The following is a 17,501-nucleotide window of genomic DNA, read 5'->3' on the forward strand; positions in this document are numbered from 1 at the left end:
TCACCAGGACGCCAGCCCTTCACCCTCACCTCCGGCACCACTTCCAATGTAGCAGGGGTGTAATAAATGAGCTTCCCATGGATCAGGTAAGCAGAGGTTCCCAGTGTAGGAAAGGCAGCACGTGGTGGGTAAATGCCATCTTCCCAAATTTCAGAAGAGTCAGTCTATCATATCTGATGTGACGATCAGATACGCACTTTAACAAAAAATGCGAAGGAAATTGCAGGAAGTAGCAATATAGTTGGAATGGAGTTCACAACACGTCCGCCATACACGCCGCCATCTTAGCAAAAGCCATCTGTGCATGGCATTTGGGTAGAAAAATGCAGCACCGGCTTTTCAATGGCTGATGGACTCTGTTTACCCGGATGACATACCTGTCCGAACACGTCTCTCATTTCCGCACACTTTTCAAGCAGTTAAGCCAACGAGGAGTGATTATTAACCCTGCTAAATTCCAGTTTGGGTTGTTAACCATTATCTTTCTCAGCCATTATATCTCTGCAGAAGTTGCAAAACCACTCCCAACAAGTGTAGCCGCTATTATGGATTTCCCACCACCCTGACCCACTAAAAAACCTCAAAAGTTTTTAGGTATGGTGAATTTCTATCACCGCTTCGTTCTGCGAGCTGCTGAACTTATGCTTTCCCTGTATAGTGCGCTTAAAGACAATACCCCTAATTACCTGCTTGACCTGGGTATCTGATGATATCAAACAAGCTCTTTCCAACACAGCCCTTCTGGTGCACCCGCTCCCCAACACACCTATAGTCATTACTACTGATGCTTCAGACTATGCTGTGGGTGCTGTGCACAAACAGTTGATCGGAGGCGTGTGGCAGCCACACACACTCTTCAGCCAGCAGCTCCTTTCCCCGAAAGTAAATACAGCACTTTTGATTGTGAGCTTCTTGGTCTCCCTCTGGCTGTCCGTCATTTTTGTTTTCTTCTAGAGGTTCATCATTTCACAGCATTCGTTGACCACAAAGCTCTCGTGCATACAATGGCCAAAATATCAGACTCTTGGTCTGCACGGTAGCAACACCAACTTATCTATATATCAGAATTCACAACTGATATACAACATATCAAGGGAAAAATAATACCGTGTCTGTTTGCCTCTCTGGGCCGGTTGTTAACCTAGGGGTTGACTATGCCTGCATGGCAGCCGACCAAGCCACTGACCCAGAGGTCCAAGTTTACTGAACAGTAGTCCAGGGCCTGCGATTGGCTGACATTAAGTTCAGGAAAACTGGGATTTCTCTCCAGTGCAATGTCTCAGCTGTTGCTCTTGCCCCAAAGTGCCTGTTAACTGGAAGCGGACTGTTTTTGACTTCATACATGGCCTCTCGCATCCAGGCTGGAAGGCCTTAGAGAAATTCGTTGCACTAAAATTTGTGTGGCATGGTCTTAGAAAGCATGTATTGTACATGATTGAACTGCAGCTTGTGTGGAGTGCCAGTGGACAAAAATTAACTGTCAAGTTCAGGTGCTATTGGCATCTTTTGAGGACCCTAAGTGACAGTCAATGTGGACCTTGTTGGTCCTCTTCCCCCCTCCGCCCCCCCCCCCCACAGTTTCAGGCACCTTCTTACCATGGCGGACCATACCAGCAGGTGGCCAGAGGTCAACCCACCAGCATCAAGGACAGCTGCAGACAAGGCTTGGGCATTCATCAGCACCTGGATTGTTTGGCTCCTACAAGTATATAAAATAAACAAAGGTCCTATAGACAATGAGACCTACTTGGTTTTGATCTTCCTAAGTTCCCTTAAGTCTGGAAAGTTTTTAACAGAGTGCAATAGAAGAAAGCAGATAGATGTTCAAGAAAGGAGAGAGAAAACAGGATATTATAAACTAGTTAGCCTCATATACGTCATTGGGAAAATGCTGGAATCCCAATTAATTACTATTTATGTTAATGACTTGGGCGAGGAACTGAAATGTAATGTATCTAATTTTGTCAATGACAAAGATACAGATGAAAGCCTATATTGTATGAGGATATTGGAACCCTGCAAAAGAAGATGCACTCAGTGGCCATTTTATTAAGTACACCTGTGCACCTGCACATTAATGCAAATTCAGGATTGCTTGATGTCACTTCCAATACACAAGTGTAAAGGAGAATGAAATAATCGTTACTCTGGATCTTATGCAGCACAAAGTAAAACAAAATAACATACAGAACACAATAATAAAAACACAATAAATATTAATACATATTACAGCTTATAGACGTAGATTGATTGAACGTCCTTAAAGTGACGTTAAGCATAGGAGTGCCTGTATAGAAGGTGACTGACAGGAAGTGATAAAGTGGTCGGGTGGGCTAGCAGAGGGAAGCGTTGATCAGCCTTACTGCTTGGGGAAAGTAACTGTTTTTAAGTTTGATATTACATTGCCTTCTCCATGATGAGAGTGGGATAAACAGTCCATGAGCAGGGTGATTTTGGTCCTTCATGATATTACTGGTCCTTTTCCAGCACCTTGCTATATATAATTTTTTGATGGCAGATAGGCTGGTGTCAATGATCCACTGGACAGTTGTCACTACCCGTTGTAGAATCTTCCTCTCCATCACAATGCAGTTTCTGTACCATGCAGTGATGCAGCATATGAGATGTGCATACAGTATAGATGTGCATAGTTTCAGCCTCCTCAGAAGGTAGAGGCATTGATGAGCTTTCTTGATTGTGTAGGATGTGTTCTCGAACCATGAGAGGTTCTGCGAGATGTGTACTCCCAGGAGTTTCAAACCACTTGCAGTTTCCACTGCTGTGCCGCCGATATAAAGAGGGGTGTGAGTGGTGTGAGTTCTCCTGAAGTTGATTACCATCTTTTTTATCTTGTTGACATTGAGGAACAAGTTAGTTGTCCATATAAAGAGGGGTGTGAGTGGTGTGAGTTCTCCTGAAGTTGATTACCATCTTTTTTATCTTGTTGACATTGAGGAACAAGTTAGTTGCCTGGCACCAGACGTCAAGCTCTTCCACCTTCTCTCTGTAGGCCATCTCACCACTTGGTGATGAGCCCCACCACTGTTGTGTCATCGGCAAACTTTACAATGTAATAGCTCAGGCCATACAGTCATGTGTGAGCAGAGTGTACAGCAGTGGGCTCAGCACACAGCCCTCAGAGGCACCCATGGTGATGATGATTGAGAGGGAGGAGCGGTTATGCACCCTGACTGCCTGAGATCTGTTGGTTAGGAAGTCCAACACCCAGTTGCACAGTGGTGTATTTAGACTGAGAAATAGGAGAATATTCACCAAGGTCTGTGTTGAATCCAAAATAAAATCCAAGAACAGCATAAATGTTTTCCACATCTATGAGGGACAGATGCATGAAAGATGCTATGGTATCTCTCGTAGAGTGGTTCTGATGATTAGAATTTTGCTGAGTGTCACGTGGCAGGAATGGAGTTTTTGATATGTGCAATTACCAGCCATTCAAAGCACTTCATGATGTCAATGCCACGGGCAGTGGTCATTATCTAATCAGCCAAACATTGGCAGCAACTCAATGCATAGAAGCATGCAGACATGATCAAGATCAGAATGGGGAAGAAATGTGATCGAAGTGACTTTGAAGGTAGAATGATTGTTGGTGCCAGATGGGATGGTTTGAGTGTCTCAGAAACTGCCAAGATTGTCAAGCTTTTTGCCCGGCATCTTAGAGTCAGAGTCATAGTAAAGTACACCACAGAAAGAGGCCTTTCTGCCCATCTAATCTGTCTCAAGCCATTTAAACTGCCTATTCATCAACTTGCACTGATCATAGCCTTTCATACCCCTACCATTCATATACCTATCCAAGCTTCTCTTAAATGTTGAAATCAAGCTTACATGCACCACTTGAGCTGGCAGCTCGTTCCACACTCACAACCTTCTGAGTGAAGATGTTTCCTCTCGTGTTCTCCTTAAATTTTTCACCTCACAACCTTAACCCATGACCTTCAATTGTAGTACCACACTATCTCAGTGGAAAAAGCTTGCTTGTACTTACCCTATCTATACTCCTCTTAATTTTGTATACTTCCATCAGATTTCCTCTCAATCTTCTACATTCTAAGGAATAAATCCCTAACTTATTCAATCCTTCCTTATAAACTCCAGACCCAGCAACATCTTCGTAAAATTCCTCTATACTCTATCAACCTTATTTACATATTTCTTGTAGGTAGGTGACCATACAACACAATAAGACATACCCTGGTTGGTCCAACTTAAGTGCAACACCTCGCACATGTCTGCATTAAATTCCATCTTCCATTTGTCATCCCATTTTTCCTTCTGGTCCAGATCCCACTGCAAGCCATGATAGCCTTCCTCGCTGTCCACTACACCCGCAATTTTGGTGTCATCCACGTATTTGCTGATCCAGTTAACCACATTATCATCCAGATCGTTGACATAAATGACAAACAATAATGAACTCAGCACCAATCCCTGCCGCATTCAACCATAAAGAGTTTATAAGAGTCTTATAAAATACTTTTTATAAAAATCTATAAAAGACTTCCTACAGTGTGATTGCTCACTTCCTGTTTCTGACTTCTACCCACATTGACTCAGTAGAATATCCCTCCACTGCATCTTCCTTTCCTACAGCTGTGATACAGTCACTGGGACCCCAGGCTCTCCTCCCCCCACCACCACTCTCCAACCCAAGGTCTCTCAGGCTCCACCATCACCTTTTGGGTTCTTGGAACCACCATCTTCCTACCACCTCACCTTCCCTGAACAACACAACCCTCCCTTCCCAGAATCATAGAAAAATACAGCACAGAAACAGACCGATCAGCCCATCTAGTTCATGCCAAAACATTTAATCTGCCTACTCTGATCGACCTGCACTGGGACTATAACCCTTCATACCCCTATCATCTACGTACCTATCCAAACTTCTCTTAAACACTGAATTCCAGCTCGCATGCACCATCTGTGCTGACAGCTTGCTCCACACTCTCACGACCCTCTACATGAAGAAGTTTCCCTCATGTTCCCCTTACTTTTCAGCTTTCACCCTTAACCCATGACCTCTAGTTGTCGTCCTACCCAATCTCAGTGGAAAAAGCCTGCTTGCATTTACCCAATCTATACCCATCATAATTTTGTATACCTCTATCAAATCTCCCCTCAGTCTTCTACATTCCAAGGAATAAAGTCCAAACCTATTCAAACCTCCCTTAGAACTCAGGTCCTCCAGTCCCAGAAACATCCTTGTAAAGTTTCTCTGTACTCTTTCAACATATTTTCGTCTTTCTTGTAGGTAGATGACCAAAATTGCACACAATACTCCAAATTAGGCATCACCAACATCTTGAACAACTTCAACATAACATCTCATCTCCTGTACTCAATACCTTGATATAGATATATGAAGGCCAATGTGCCAAAAGCTGTTTCTACAACCCTATCTAATCATGCCACCACTTTCAATGAATTATGAACTTGGATTCCCAGATCCCTAAGTTCTACCGCACTCTTCAGTACCCTAATGTTTACTGTGTAAGACCTACCCTGGTTGGTCCTACCGAAGTGCAAAAGCTTGCACTTGTCTACATTAAATTCCATCTTCCATTTTTCAGCCCATTTGTCCAGCTGGTCCAGATCCCACTACAAGGTATGGTATTCTTCCTCGCTGTTCACTACATCCCCAATCTTGATGTCATCCACAAATTTGCTAATCCAGTTAACCACATCATCATCCAGATCGTCAACAACAATGACCCCAGCACCAGTCCCTGCCACATTCCACTAGACAAAGGCCTCTAGTCAGAGAGGGAACCATCTACTACCACATTCTAGGTTCTCCCATAAAGCCAACATCCAACAAATTTACTACCTTATCTTGAATGCCAAGCAACTGAACCTTCTTGACTAACCTCACATAACCTTACGCGACCTTGTAAAATGCCTTGCTAAAATCCATGTAGACAACATTCATTGTCTTGCCTTCATCAGCTTTCCTGGTAACTTCCTCGAAAAACTATAAGATTAACCTTGATCACTGATTTAAAAACATTCCCTGATTATAAATCAAATTAAACTTTAGTCACTAAAAAATACAAATTTTCTACCACCACACCCACAAACCTTGTATTGAACTTTAATTAAATTAATTAATTTACTTAGCTCTTGGCTGTAAATAAGAACTGTATTTCCTAATCAAGCCACCAAAGCTTCAAGAATTTTGATATAAAATGCAAATACACATCCAATCTCTCCACTAGCAGTCTCTTACATCTCTCCTCCACATCCCCACCCATCACAGGTTTACAATTTACAGATTATATTTTCTGAACCTAATCCTTTAAATTCACAAATCATTGACAAAAGGGCAAGGGACCACTGATTATTGACAATAAGTGCCGGAAAACTCAGCGGGTTAAGCAGCATCTCGCGGAAATAGAAGTAAATTACTTTTTCAGGTCGAGGATCTCTGACCAGACCTGAGAATGAGAAAACAATTTAGTTTCAAGTTGCAGTTAGGGATATGGTGGATGTGACAAAGGAAATACTCTGATAAATTGGAACTAGGATCATCCAGATGATCCCAATGTTGACAACACTATCTGGTAAACAAAAGCAAAAGGAATATCTCTAATAGCATAACACCAGGGTCATTTGAGCAACCATGCCCTCACTCTATCAGCAAAATTGTCTTATAATTAACCAGATATTTTTAATTTCTCAGTTCTGATGGTGGGTCTTCAACCCGAAACGTTAACGCTATTCACTTTCTACCAGTACTGCTTAACCTGCTGAGCTTTTCTTGACTAGCTCTAATGTGTTTTCCTGTTTGCAGAGAGGTGCTAGGCTTCTGCTTGACAATTAAGAGTTTTTCATTATCAATATATGGCTGATAACTATTTGGAGATAAGAAACACACTGTAGTCATCAGAAGTTATTAGATATATAGCTAAATGGTCTGGAATATTCTAAATGCATCCACTAATTCCTGAACATGCCACTTTTGCAAAATAGCTGTTGACAGGTTATTATTTAATTACAATTAAATACTACAAATGAAGGAGATATTTCTGCAGTATAGGCAACATCTGGGGAAAGAGAAATAGAAGTAGCATTTCAAGTCTCAGACTCCTATTTAGGATCCCACTTTATTTAATAAAAAAATTTACTGAGCATTATTATTGTAGAAAGTTTTAAGGTTTGTAAGCTAACAGATGCATCTTAGACAGTTAAAGACTAAATAACACATCACGCTACAGACAACATTACACATCAGAGTCAATGGGATGGGCCCAAAAATAGTCTTTCAGGTTAGTGAGACCCCCAAAACAATGTTGTGCAACAATTCTTTAGTACCTCACCTACACAACTATTCAACCTAGTAATCATCACAGTCAATAATAACATTCTAAAGTAACAAGCATCAATGATCATTCTTTCTCCTTACTTCAGATATAAAGATAAATTTAAATTCCCTGTTGTTAGTTGTAAATTCCCTAGAACGCTGTACTAAGTCAGAATCAGCTGAAGCAACAGAAGTTAAGGACAGAACATGGCAACTATTTAGTTATTTAGTTATCATGTACAAAGACCAAAGTCAGCTAATTAATTTTAATTTTAAAAATTATTTTTGCCCCTTTCTAAAGGAATCTGGACCGCACGCTGCTTCTTGAGACTACAAACAATCAATCTTCTCCCAAGAACACCACACTCTTCCTGTGCAACAGCAAGATATGCAACAGCTTTAATAGCTGACATATGGCCAATTTATCTTTCACTTTACTTGGCAAAAAAACAGGCAATTAGAAAGTACAAGTTCATGTAACTTCCTGCTACTCAATAGAACAGCTTGTAGAATATCATTCAATTGCACTAGATATCTAGACTTTGTAATTTAATATATGAACATTTGAACTTGTATTCATTTATTATCTTAAGTTCTATGGTTTCACAGGCAATTAACTTTTATGCAGGCAAATTAAACGTCAAACATAAAATACCACAAATGGCAATAAATATTTTGCTTTAAAAGAGTTGATTATGGGAAATTGTGGAGTTAATACAATTTACTGTTTTTCAAGTACTTCCTATAGATTACTTTATGGTCAATAAATGAGTAGTTGAACCTTTCATCCAAAAGGCAACACCTACAAAATGCCGTACTGTATCACTGACCGTACTAGAGTGTATAACTGATGAAAATAAGAAAGACTCAACTCAAATCCTTGGGGCACCTCAGTATGCTTTACGCCAATTGATATACAGCAAAATACCAGAAGTAGTCAGGGGTATAGTAAATAAGTGTAAAAATAAAATCTGTGGAGAAACGCGGTCAATCAAGCAGCATCTATAGAGGTAAAGAAATAGCCTATGGTTCTGGTTGTGACCTTACATCAAAGGCGTCACTCCCATTTGGCTTTGCTCAATACTGGCACAGGTCTACAACAGAATGCAACTCTAATGTAGTTTCAATGCATAATAGTTTCTTGTCCAACCTTCTTTCAACTCTACATACAGATAACATATCATTTCAATTCAGCTCTTCAAATTCAGTAACAGATTATTTTTACACTCTTCAGAGGTGATAGAGTCATCAATGTTGATTGCATCTGCTGCAAATTTCTTCAAATCTTGTTGACAGGAATAGCAAGCAGAGAGAGCAAAATAAAAAGTGGTTAGATAAACAGACCAAGGAAGAAAAATAAGATACAGAGAGCACGAAAAAATATGAAAAACCAGATGCATAAACATGGAAAGAAGCTGAGAGCAAATTAGTTAGCAGCAGAATTTAAAATGGGATTAGTGTGTGCTTCATATTCAGTGAGCCGAAGGGTCCATTTCCAAGCTGTATGACTCTGACAAAAACAATAAATTGGCCAAGCAGCAGAGAAAATAATTGAAATAGGAGAAAACATGACAGCTTGCATGTTCGCCTTTACCTCTTGGCATAAAATTATGTTATTTTCTTAGGCACGTGCTTTTTGAAATTCTCACTCCTTTTTCTTATACAGTGTGTTTTAGGTACACCTGCTTAATGTTTGCCAGCATGAGGCAGTGAACAAGATCAGCTGTAAGATCTCTTTCAGTGGGACAGCATTTTGGAAACAGTGACCACAACTTCCTGAACTTTACTACAACCCTGGAGAGGGATAGGAGTATGTGTAAGTATTTAATTGGGGAGGGGGAATTGTAATGCTATTAGACAGGAACTAAGCAGCATAAATTGGAAACAGATGTACTCATGGAAATGCACAACAAAAATGTGGAGGTTGCTAGGATTCTGGATAGATTTGTCTCATTGAATCAGGGAAATTAAGGTAGGGTGAAAGAACTACAAGAGATGTGCAACATCTAGTCAAGAGGAAGAAAGAAGAGTTAGGAAGCAAGGATCAGACAGGGCTCTAGAGAGTTACAAGGCAGCAAGGAGGAGCTGAAGAATGCACAAGGGAGCTAGGAGAGGGCATGAAAAGGCCTTGGCGAGTAGGATGAAAGAAAACCCTATGGCATTCTACACTGATATGAAGAACAGGAGGATGGCCAGAGTGAGGAAAGGACCAGTCAGGGATAGGTGAGGAAACATGTGCCAGGAGTCAGAGAAGGTAGGGTAGGTCCTTAATGAATATGTTGCTTCAGTATTCACCAGTGAGAGGGACCTTAACATTTATGAGGACAGCATTAAACAGGCTGATATGCTTGAACTTGCTGACGTTTAGAAAGAGGATACGCTAGAACTTTTGAAAAACATTAGGATAGATAGGTCCCTGGGGCCAGATATGACATACATCAGATTACTATGGAGAGCAAGGGAAGAGATTGCTGTGCCTTTGGCAAATATCTGCATCCTCACTGACTATAGGGGTAGTACCAGATGATTGGAAGGTGGCAAATGTAATTCCTTTGTTCAAGAAAGGGAATAGGGATAAATCTGGGAATTATAGACTAGTGAGTCTTACATCAGGAATGGGCAAATTATTGGAGAAGGTTCTTAAAGTCAGGACTTATGAGTATTTGGAGAAGCAAAATCTGATTAGAGATAGTCAGCATGAGTTTGTGAGGGGCAGGCCATGCCTCATGGGTCTGATTGATAACGGTGCCCCATGGTAGGCTCATTCAGAAAGTCATGAGGCATGGGATCCAGTGAAACTCAACTGTGCAAATACAGAATTGGCCTGCCTATAGAAATCAGAGACTGGTAGTAGATGGAGTATATTCTGCATGGAGGTCAATGACTAGTGCTGTTCCACAGGAATCTGTCCTGGGACCCCTACGCTCGGTGATTTTTATAAGTGACTTGAATGAGGAAGTGGAAGGGTGGGTTAGTATAAGTTTGCAGATAACACAAGGTTAGTGAAGATGTGGATCATGTGGAAAGTTGTAGGCTGCACTGGGGCATTGACAGGATACAGAGCTTGGCTGACAAGTGGCAGATGGAGTTCAACCCAAAAAAGCATGAAGGGAACAAAGGAATCTTGGGCTCCAAGTCCATCGATCCCTCAAAGTTGCCGCACAAGTTGATAGGGTTGTTAAGAAGGAGTACGGTCTGTTAGCTTCATTAGTCGGGGTTTGAGTTCAAGAGCCACAAGGTAATGTTGCAGCTCTATAAAACCCTGCTTAAACCACACTTGGAATATTATATTCAGTTTTGGTTGCCTCGCTACAGGATGTAGAAGCTTTACAGATGGTACAGAGAAGATTTACCAGGATGCTGCTTGGACTAGAGGACATGTCTTATGAAGACAGGTGAACGACCTAGGACTTTTCTCCTTGGAGTGAATAGTCCGTGAGCCAGTAGGGTTGGTTGGTACCATCTGAGGGGAATAATGCTCATAATGATTTTTGGCAAGGTATACATCTCTAGAATTAGAAAATTTGTGATAGCATTGCACCAGTGGTAGCTTTATTACCTCAAATAAGTAATCACTTTTTGTATATATTCCATATTAACATCAGTACAGCAGAAAATGTTACTCTACCCCCCCCCCACCAAGGTAAAAAACCTCATATGGAGAGATTTCTGGAGTCTTATCAATGTCATGATATTTTCCATATTGTTATATCAAATCAAAACAATCTTAAGCTTTTGTCAGAGTATACAGAATTACAGTACAATAATTCAAATGTGGGGTTCCACACGGCTATAACCTAGGCCCCATTTGGCTGTAAAATGAATATATTTAATCAAAGACTGCTTTCCATATTTTGTTTTCCATACTTTCAAAACCTATTAATAATCATAATAATTTTTCAAATCTTCCACGTCTTCCACATCTTCATCTGAACTGTCCACACTCTCTGAGGTGGATGCCTGGTTCTCACAGCCTGCCAATCCACACATGTCAGTACACCTGAGGCCATTTGTAACACACATATATCTTGGGAGTGAACATTTTTTTGGACAGTTACAAGCCAGTAGATGCAGGACGGCAGCAGGTGCTGGCTGGCCTTCCATCCAGTGCACCACCAACTGTTCAGCTTCCTCTTCTCTCTCCATCTTCCATCCTCTGCCAACAGGGCTTGGCACTTGTGGGTCCTTCTCCAAACATCTTCTCCATATACCAGCCTGGTAGTTGTTGGTTCGCTGTGCATGTTTTGTTAAGCAGTCCCTGCATGGTGGGAGCTGATGACTTTCGATTTCACCTTTTTTGGCACAGAAAAGGTGATAACTGAGCTCATTGACCTTGGTGGTCGATGCTTTTGGGACCTACAGGAGACATGCAAATGCCCCCAGTTTGTCCATCAGTTCTGGGGAAATGTCCCATTCCCGACCCAACTCTAAGAATGTGTCCTGAGTTTCCCTGTTGCTGGTCAGAAGTTTTAGGGCACTTGTCTTCCCTTTGCCTACAAAAGCGCCTACAATGTCACATCCTGTATATGTGTGCAACCCGATGAGGGCCCTACAAACCTCTATGCCAACAGTGGCAGCAACCGTCCTGATGTCTACGAGCCTTGTATGGGTTCTAGTGCCACACTTCTGGAACAGTGGGGCCTCAATCTTGTCACAAAATGCTAAAGACATTATAAAGACACCTGTGTCTTCTGAGCAGATCACTACAGATTGGTATCCCTCTCTTGTGGCATGGGCAGCATGGAGAAGTAGGCGGCCATCTGCTTCTTCTTGTTGACACTGAAGAACTGACGCCTCCTCACTGTCTTGAGATGTGATTCTGTAACATTTGTCAATCACAGTTGCATACAGAATCTTCTCCTGTAGCTTTGCTCTGTACTCTGCCTTCCTCCATTCATGGACAATGAAGCTAATGAAACTATTTTTGTTACTGACTTTGGTCAGGAAGCTCCTCCACTGCCTCACCATCTGTGTGCCTGTGATATCTTGCAACTCATGACCAATCGCTTCACCCCATAGAGATATTTCACTATTCTTGATAGAGTTCTCCTTGTATGTGTCAAACACAACATCTAATCTGCTACTCTGACTCTGCCTTCCCTCAGAGCAATATCCAGATTAGTTGTGGCAATATCTCTGAAAGTAACTTGATCACCTTTCACTCTTTGGACCAAGTTCATTCCATCAACCACTGTAGCACAGTTTCCTGGGAGTTGCTCTTCTACTGCTACATTTCCCTGCAAGGTTGTGGCTAAAGTAGCTTTCCCATTTGATTTCACTTCTCTCTTCTTACACATATCACTGAATGTTTTCAGCTTGTTGGTTTTCATTGGGTCATGGAGTTTCTTGGCTGGTTGGCCTTCCTCTAGTCTCTCATCCTTGAAGGTTGCATAACATTGCTCACCAATCTGATATGCCTTCAGGTCAGAGGCAATATCCTTGGGGGCTGCCTTTGCTGTAGAGATGCTAATGAAGTCCCGCTTCTTTGCAAATGGGTTGACCCATTCATGTATGAGGCTAACCACGGCTGAAACTGCTTCCTCATCTTTATGGATTCTTGACCACTGTAGCTCCGCATGACAAAGCTCTGATTTGTTGTCTTGCACCATCTCCCTTAACTGTCCCAGGAATGCAATGCAGTGCTCAGCTGTTATGTAGTAACGCTTGATAGCTCCAGCATTCAGGCTGAACTGTGATGTGCCTCCAGGAGTCTGTGTGTCTTTGTTCACTGTGGCTTCAATAGCCTGGTCTACAAGGATCTGCCCAAAGGGGTTGTTACTTGACAGCTGCACGGAGAATTGGCCTGTCTTGAAGGCCTCATACACAGAAGGATTCTTCTCTGGGAGGTTCATCATCTGAGCAAAGTAATGGGACAGGTACCTAGCATAATTCATCTTATTATAGGCAAAGCACCATGGGATCATAGTTCTTATAGAAACATAGAAACATAGAAAATAGGTGCAGGAGTAGGCCATTTGGCCCTTCGAGCCTGCACCGCCATTCAGTATGATCATGGCTGATCATCCAACTCAGAACCCTGTACCAGCCTTCCCTCCATACCCCCGATCCCTTTAGCCACAGGGGCCATATCTAACTCCCTCTTAAATATAGCCAGTGAACTGGCCTCAACTGTTTCCTGTGGCAGAGAATTCCACAGATTCACCACTCTCTGTGTGAAGAAGTTTTTCCTCATCTCGGTCCTAAAAGGCTTTCCCTTTATCCTCAAACTGTGACCCCTCGTTCTGGACTTCCCCAAAATCGGGAACAATCTTTCTGCATCTAGCCTGTCCAATCCCTTTAGGATTTTATACGTTTCAATAAGATCCCCCCTCAATCTTCTAAATTCCAACGAGTATAAGCCTAGTCAATCCAGCCTTTCATCATATGAAAGTCCTGCCATCCCAGGAATCAATCTGGTGAACCTTCTTTGTACTCCCTCTATGGCAAGGATGCCTTTCCTCAGATCAGGGGACCAAAACTGCACACAATACTCCAGGTGTGGTCTCACCAAGGCCTTGTACAACTGCAGTAGTACCTCCCTGCTCCTGTACTCAAATCCTCTTGCTATGAATGCCAGCATACCATTCGCCTTTTTCACCGCCTGCTGTACCTGCATGCCCACTTTCAATGACTGGTGTATAATGACACCCAGGTCTCGTTGCACCTCTCCTTTTCCTAATCGGCCACCATTCAGATAATAATCTGTTTTCCTGTTTTTGCCACCAAAGTGGATAACCTCACATTTATCCACATTAAATTGCATCTGCCATGAATTTGCCCACTCACCTAACCTATCCAAGTCACCCTGCATCCTCCTCACAGCTAACACTGCCCCCCAGCTTCATGTCATCCGCAAACTTGGAGATGCTGCATTTAATTCCCTCATCCAAGTCATTAATATATATTGTAAACAGCTGGGGTCCCAGCACTGAGCCTTGCGGTACCCCACTAGTTATTGCCCGCTATTCTGAAAAGGTCCCGTTTATTCCCACTCTTTGCTTCCTGTCTGCCAACCAATTCTCTATCCACATCAATACCTTACCCCCAATACCGTGTGCTTTAAGTTTGCACGCTAATCTCCTGTGTGGGACCTTGTCAAAAGCCTTTTGAAAATCCGAATATACCACATCCACTGGTTCTCCCCTATCCACTCTACTAGTTACGTCCTCAAAAAATTCTATGAGATTCGTCAGACATGATTTTCCTTTCACAAATCCATGCTGACTTTGTCCGATGATTTCACCACTTTCCAAATGTGCTGTTATCACATCTTTGATAACTGACTCTAGCAGTATGGAGGTGCAACTCCCAGTCCCCCTCACAGAAAGTTACCACTACTGAAATGCTATCACATATTTTCTAGCACTAGGGGTATATACCTTGCCAAAAATCACTATAAGAATTACTCCGCAGATGGTACCGGTGGCCCAAATTTGGGGTCCTGGCTCATGGACTCGAAGGAGGATGAAAAGTTATTTGATAGAAGTATACTAGATGATATGAGGCAGAGATAGAGTGGACAGCTAGAGACTTTTTCCCAGCGCAGAAATGACTAATACAAGGGGGCATAATTTTAAACAAGAGAATATCTGCAGATGCTGAAAATCCAAGCAACACAGACAAAATGCTACAGGAGCTCAGCAGGCCAGGCAGGAAAAGAGTTCACAGTCGATGTTTTGGGCCAAGACCTATCTCGACCCAAAACATTGACTGTTTATACTTTTCCATTGATGCTGTCTGGCCTGTTGAGTTCCTCCAGCATCTTGTGTGTGTTGTTGGGTATAGCTTGAAGGTGACTGGGGGAAAGAATAGGGGAGATGTCAGAAGTCAGTGCTTTACATAGAGAGTGGTGGGTGCATGGAACAGCCTGCTAGAGGTGATAGCAGAGGCAGATATTTTAGGGGCATCTAAGAATCTCTTAGATAGGCACATAAATGATAGAAAAATGGAAAGCTATGTAGGATGGAATGGTTAGATTGATCTTAAGAGTAAGATAAAAGGTCTGCACAACATCATAGGCCAAAGGGTCATTGTGCTGTAATGTTTTATATTCTGTGTTGTTTTCATAATACTCAAATGTTTTAGTTTGGTAATTAACTGTACTTTCTCATTGTTACAAGCCTGCCTGAAAGGGAGAACACAGAGAAGTTTTACAATACATGCTTATGCGACAACCTTTTTCAACTTTACTTACTGAGATTACAATGCCCAAAAATCGATTCACTAAGTCAAAATGAGTTTCAATTTAAAATTATCACTTGTACACCTTTGTGAACTACAAAAAAACACAGTGCTCCATTTTTTACAGCCTGTATTCCATGCCTGAAAACTGAATTACTCCTATTTTAGAACATGAATACCGTGCAATATGGTTAGCCCCTACTTATTTATGTTAATGCAATTTTGGATGTGATAATACTTGAATTATGCTTCCTTAAACAGCATTCTGTTCAGATCCCAAAAATTATTTTTCAATTTACTCTACCAGCTAATACTTTCCACTGCTAGTTCACATCAAGATCTGAAACATTAAAAGAGCACTATATTACACACAACACTATTGTTAGCAACTCAGCATACAAATTGGTGAAAGATAGGCACTGGAAGGGATCATGTCGTCTCTTTTATTGATGATGACTACATTTTAACAAAATGCAGTGTGGAAGCACTGGACTATTTAATTAAAGAGGATCCCCTTCTTGAATAAATTAGCATAAATTGGGTGGTAACAGCCAGCTCAAATGGTATTCCAGTATTTTCACTTACAGAAATGAACATTTTTATCTGTCTCTATGCTAACACATTTCACAGCACCATCACATGACTTTGACTTGATCATTGCAGATGTTTAGAAAAGTTCTGTCAACCTGCAATTCCCCATTACCTTCCACCCAATACAAAAAGCAGAATTCTTCTTGGGCCGGCTGGTGGCGCAACGACATCAGCGCCGGACCCGGGAGTGGAGGTTCCCAGGTTCGAAACCAGTCGGGTCCGCTCCCGAGTACGCCTTCCATCCGTGCTGGGTTGAGTGTCAAGATCGCAACTCGACCTCATAAAATAAAAAGGGAAAAATACTGTGAAAATGTCTGTGTGAGGAGCGGCTCGCCACACAGTCTCTCTCTCTCTCTCTCTCTCTCTCTCACCACGCACCTTCTAAAAGCCATGAAAAAGATATCATCATGGACGCACGGATGCACACGCAGACGCACACGCATAGACGTGCCGCACGCACATGCAGCGCGCACGCACAGACTCGCATGCACGTAGGCACATGCCAAAAAAAAGCACAATTCTTCTGAGGAGAAGGAAGAACAACTCTGGTCATTACACCTGCATACAAAGGGGAGTATTGTAGCACAGCAGTTAGTGCTGCTGCTTCACAACTCCAGTGACCCAGTTTATCTCAACTTCAATTACCATCTGTGTAGAATTTGCACATTCTCTCTTTGAAAGATACGCCAGGACTCTATAACATCCCAAAAGGGTGGGCTGCCAGGCTAATTACCTCAGAATAGATAAATGGTGAAAGAATGAGAGGGGATAATGGGTGAAAATAAGATGCAGGGTTATTGGAAAATAAGTAAGAAATTGGACCTGCCTGGATTATTGTGTTGGAAGCTGGCATGGATTTTGAAGACTGAGTGGGCTAACTTCCTGGTGGGAGAGGCATGAAATAGTACTGCCAAAGAGCACATGGCCGCAAAATGCAAAATTTGCCAAGGAGCATGGAAGGATTCATCTTTTGCCTTGCATAGGAGGAGCTTGAAAAACATCATTTCTACCCAGGAACCAACTCACACCACTGTGCTAGCTAGATATTTCTACTTAGAAAGATAATGGAACAGGTTTGTTAAATAGGCATAGGCACAGCGAATCTAAAGTTTATGTCCCTCATAGCTCTGCTTACTATCACGAGAAGTAGATTGTAATTCACATGAACAGACAGGACGTCACTTGGACATTTGATATTGTTACAAGCCCGTCTCAAAGGGAGAACACAAGTAAATTTTATAATACATGTTATACATGTATTTTTTAACTTGGTCAAAAACTTGTTGTTTTTCAATGCAACCCAGAATATACTGCTACAATCAAAAGGTGTACTGTTGCCTAGAAGGAGTGCATTACCAATGTTAACATGGATCTGATAGCTTTAACAGCATTTGCAGTCACAAGA

General features: G+C 41.9%; 1 protein-coding gene across 6 annotated transcripts in view; it reads right to left on the reverse strand.

The window, feature by feature from the left end:
- Positions 1-17,501, reverse strand: part of dlg2 (discs, large homolog 2 (Drosophila)) — an 823,880-nt gene that overhangs the window by 666,264 nt on the left and 140,115 nt on the right. The gene's annotated exons all lie outside the window — the stretch shown is intronic.

This window comes from Mobula birostris, chromosome 7, assembly GCF_030028105.1.
Source record: "Mobula birostris isolate sMobBir1 chromosome 7, sMobBir1.hap1, whole genome shotgun sequence".
NCBI lineage: Eukaryota > Metazoa > Chordata > Chondrichthyes > Myliobatiformes > Myliobatidae > Mobula > Mobula birostris.